Below are 5,532 nucleotides of genomic sequence, written 5' to 3' on the forward strand. Positions count from 1 at the left end.
TAGAGTTGAACTAGCTCTATAGCCTAGTAAAAATAATTTTACACTAGAGTTGAACTAGCTCTATAAGCTAGTTCAAATAAGTTTACACTAGAGTTGAACTAGCTCTATAGCCTAGTACAAATAATTTTACACTAGAGTTGAACTAGCTCTATAAGGTTATACAAATAATTTTAGACTAGAGTTGAACTAGCTCTATAAGCTAGTTCAAATAATTTTACTCTAGAGTTGAACGAGCTCTATAAGCTAGTTAAAATAATTTTACACTAGGGTTGAACTAGCAATATAATTTAGTTCAAATAATTTTACACTAGAGTTGAACTAGCTCTATAAGCTTGTACAAATAATTTTAGACTAGAGTTGAACTAGCTCTATAAGCTAGTTCAAATAATTTTACACTAGAGTTGAACTAGCTCTATAAGCTAGTTCAAATAATTTTACTCTAGAGTTGAACTAGCTCTATAGCCTAGTACAAATAATTTTACACTAAAGTTGAACCAGCTTTATAAGCTAGTTCAATTAATTTTACAATAGAGTTGAACTAGCTCTATAGCCTAGTACAAATAATTTTACACTAGAGTTGAACTAGCTCTATAAGCTTGTACAAATAATTTTAGACTAGAGTTGAACTAGCTCTATAAGCTAGTTCAAAAAATTTTACACTAGAGTTGAACTAGCTCTATAAGCTAGTTCAAATAATTTTACACTAGATAAGCTAGTTCAAATAATTTTACACTAGAGTTGAACTAGCTCTATGTACTAGTACAAATAATTTTACACTAGAGTTGAACTAGCTCTAAAAGCTAGTTCAATAAATTTTACACTAGAGTTGAACTAGCTCTATAAGCTAGTTCAAATAATTTTACACTAGAGTTGAACTAGCACTATAAGTTCAAATAATTTTACACAAGAGTTGAACTAGCTCTGTAAGCTAGTTGAAATAAATTTACACTAGAGTTGAACTAGCGCTATAGGCTAGTACAAATAATTTTACACTAGAGTTGAACTAGCTCTGTAAGCTTGTCCAAATAATTTTACACTAGAGTTGAACTAGCTCTATAAGGTAGTTCAAATAATTTTACACTAGATATGAACTAGCTCTATAGCCTAGTACAAATAGTTTTACACTAGAGTTGAACTAGCTCTACAAGCTAGTTCAAATAATTTTACACTAGAGTTGAACTAGCTCTATAGCCTAGTACAAATAATTTTACACTAGAGTTGAACTAGCTCTATAAGCTTGTATAAATAATTTTACACTAGAGTTGAACTAGCTCTATAAGCTAGTTCAAATAATTTTACACTAGAGTTGAACTAGCTCTATAGCCTAGTAAAAATAATTTTACACTAGAGTTGAACTAGCTCTATAAGCTTGTACAAATAATTTTACACTAGAGTTGAACTAGCTTTATAAGCTAGTTCAAATAATTTTACACTAGATTTGAACTAGCTCTATAGGCTAGTACAAACAATTTTACACTAGAGTTGAACTCGCTCTGTAGTCTAGTACAAATAATTTTACACTAGAGTTGAACTAGCTCTATAAGCTAGTTCAAATAATTTTACACTAGAGTTGAACTAGCTCTATAGCCTAGTACAAATAATTTTACACTAGAGTTGAACTAGCTCTATAAGCTTGTACAAATAATTTTAGACTAGAGTTGAACTAGCTCTATAAGCTAGTTCAAATTTTTTTACACTAGAGTTGACTAGCTTTATAACCTAGTTCAAATAATTTTACACTAGAGTTGAACAAGCTCTATAAGCTAGTTCAAATAATTTTACACTAGAGTTGAACTAGCTCTATGGACTAGTACAAATAATTTTACACTAGAGTTGAACTAGCTCTATGGACTAGTACAAATAATTTTACACTAGAGTTGAACTAGCTCTATAAGCTAGTTCAAATAATTTTACACTAGAGTTGAACTAGCTCTATAGCCTAGTACAAATAATTTTACACTAGAGTTGAACTAGCTCTATAAGCTAGTTCAAATAATTTTACACTAGAGTTGAACTAGCACTATAAGTTCAAATAATTTTACACAAGAGTTGAACTAGCTCTGTAAGCTAGTTGAAATAAATTTACACTAGAGTTGAACTAGCGCTATAGGCTAGTACAAATAATTTTACACTAGAGTTGAACTAGCTCTGTAAGCTTGTCCAAATAATTTTACACTAGAGTTGAACTAGCTCTATAAGGTAGTTCAAATAATTTTACACTAGATATGAACTAGCTCTATAGCCTAGTACAAATAGTTTTACACTAGAGTTGAACTAGCTCTACAAGCTAGTTCAAATAATTTTACACTAGAGTTGAACTAGCTCTATAGCCTAGTACAAATAATTTTACACTAGAGTTGAACTAGCTCTATAAGCTTGTATAAATAATTTTACACTAGAGTTGAACTAGCTCTACAAGCTAGTTCAAATAATTTTACACTAGAGTTGAACTAACTCTATAGCCTAGTAAAAATAATTTTACACTAGAGTTGAACTAGCTCTATAAGCTTGTACAAATAATTTTACACTAGAGTTGAACTAGCTTTATAAGCTAGTTCAAATAATTTTACACTAGAGTGGAACTAGCTCTATAGGCTAGTACAAACAATTTTACACTAGAGTTGAACTCGCTCTGTAGTCTAGTACAAATAATTTTACACTAGAGTTGAACTAGCTCTATAAGCTAGTTCAAATAATTTTACAATAGAGTTGAACTAGCTCTATAGCCTAGTAAAAATAATTTTACACTAGAGTTGAACTAGCTCTATAAGCTTGTACAAATAATTTTAGACTAGAGTTGAAATAGCTCTATAAGCTAGTTCAAATTTTTTTACACTAGAGTTGACTAGCTTTATAACCTAGTTCAAATAATTTTACACTAGAGTTGAACAAGCTCTATAAGCTAGTTCAAATAATTTTACACTAGAGTTGAACTAGCTCTATGGACTAGTACAAATAATTTTACACTAGAGTTGAACTAGCTCTATGGACTAGTACAAATAATTTTACACTAGAGTTGAACTAGCTCTAAAAGCTAGTTCAAATAATTTTACACTAGAGTTGAACTAGCTCTATAGCCTAGTAAAAATAATTTTACACTAGAGTTGAACTAGCTCTATAAGCTAGTTCAAATAAGTTTACACTAGAGTTGAACTAGCTCTATAGCCTAGTACAAATAATTTTACACTAGAGTTGAACTAGCTCTATAAGGTTATACAAATAATTTTAGACTAGAGTTGAACTAGCTCTATAAGCTAGTTCAAATAATTTTACTCTAGAGTTGAACGAGCTCTATAAGCTAGTTAAAATAATTTTACACTAGGGTTGAACTAGCAATATAATTTAGTTCAAATAATTTTACACTAGAGTTGAACTAGCTCTATAAGCTTGTACAAATAATTTTAGACTAGAGTTGAACTAGCTCTATAAGCTAGTTCAAATAATTTTACACTAGAGTTGAACTAGCTCTATAAGCTAGTTCAAATAATTTTACTCTAGAGTTGAACTAGCTCTATAGCCTAGTACAAATAATTTTACACTAAAGTTGAACCAGCTTTATAAGCTAGTTCACTTAATTTTACAATAGAGTTGAACTAGCTCTATAGCCTAGTACAAATAATTTTACACTAGAGTTGAACTAGCTCTATAAGCTTGTACAAATAATTTTACACTAGAGTTGAACTAGCTCTATAAGCTAGTTCAAATAATTTTACACTAGAGTTGAACTAGCTCTATAAGCTAGTTCAAATAATTTTACACTAGATAAGCTAGTTCAAATAATTTTACACTAGAGTTGAACTAGCTCTATGTACTAGTACAAATAATTTTACACTAGAGTTGAACTAGCTCTAAAAGCTAGTTCAAATAATTTTACACTAGAGTTGAACTAGCTCTATAGCCTAGTAAAAATAATTTTACACTAGAGTTGAACTAGCTCTATAAGCTAGTTCAAATAATTTTACACTAGAGTTGAACTAGCTCTATAGCCTAGTACAAATAATTTTACACTAGAGATGAACTAGCTCTATAAGGTTGTACAAATAATTTTAGACTAGAGTTGAACTAGCTCTATAAGCTAGTTCAAATAATTTTACACTAGAGTTGAACGAGCTCTATAAGCTAGTTAAAATAATTTTACACTAGGGTTGAACTAGCACTATAATTTAGGTCAAATAATTTTACACTAGAGTTGAACTAGCTCTATAAGCTTGTACAAATAATTTTAGACTAGAGTTGAACTAGCTCTATAAGCTAGTTCAAATAATTTTACACTAGAGTTGAACTAGCTCTATAGCCTAGTACAAATAATTTTACACTAAAGTTGAACCAGCTCTATAATCTAGTTCAATTAATTTTACAATAGAGTTGAACTAGCTCTATAGCCTAGTACAAATAATTTTACACTAGAGTTGAACTAGCTCTATAAGCTTGAAAAAATAATTTTAGACTAGAGTTGAACTAGCTGTATAAGCTAGTTCAATAAATTTTACACTAGAGTTGAACTAGCTCTATAAGCTAGTTCAAATAATTTTACACTAGAGTTGAACTAGCACTATAAGTTCAAATAACTTTACACAAGAGTTGAACTAGCTCTGTAAGCTAGTTGAAATAAATTTACACTAGAGTTGAACTAGCTCTATAGCCTAGTACAAATAATTTTACACTAGAGAAGAACTAGCTCTATAAGGTGATACAAATAATTTTAGACTAGAGTTGAACTAGCTCTATAAGCTAGTTCAAATAATTTTACACTAGAGTTGAACGAGCTCTATAAGCTAGTTAAAATAATTTTACACTAGGGTTGAACTAGCACTATAATTTAGGTCAAATAATTTTACACTAGAGTTGAACTAGCTCTATAAGCTTGTACAAATAATTTTAGACTAGAGTTGAACTAGCTCTATAAGCTAGTTGAAATAATTTTACACTAGAGTTGAACTAGCTCTATAGCCTAGTACAAATAATTTTACACTAAAGTTGAACCAGCTCTATAAGCTAGTTCAATTAATTTTACAATAGAGTTGAACTAGCTCTATAGCCTAGTACAAATAATTTTACACTAGAGTTGAACTAGCTCTATAAGCTTGAAAAAATAATTTTAGACTAGAGTTGAACTAGCTGTATAAGCTAGTTCAATAAATTTTACACTAGAGTTGAACTAGCTCTATAAGCTAGTTCAAATAATTTTACACTAGAGTTGAACTAGCACTATAAGTTCAAATAATTTTACACAAGAGTTGAACTAGCTCTGTAAGCTAGTTGAAATAAATTTACACTAGAGTTGAACTAGCTTTATAGGCTAGTACAAATAATTTTACACTAGAGTTGAACTAGCTCTGTAAGCTTGTCCAAATAATTTTACACTAGAGTTGAACTAGCTCTATAAGGTAGTTCAAATAATTTTACACTAGATATGAACTAGCTCTATAGCCTAGTACAAATAGTTTTACACTAGAGTTGAACTATCTCTATAAGCTAGTTCAAATAATTTTACACTAGAGTTGAACTAGCTCTATAGCCTAGTACAAATAA

This window comes from Triticum aestivum, chromosome 5D, assembly GCF_018294505.1.
Source record: "Triticum aestivum cultivar Chinese Spring chromosome 5D, IWGSC CS RefSeq v2.1, whole genome shotgun sequence".
Classification (NCBI taxonomy): domain Eukaryota; kingdom Viridiplantae; phylum Streptophyta; class Magnoliopsida; order Poales; family Poaceae; genus Triticum; species Triticum aestivum.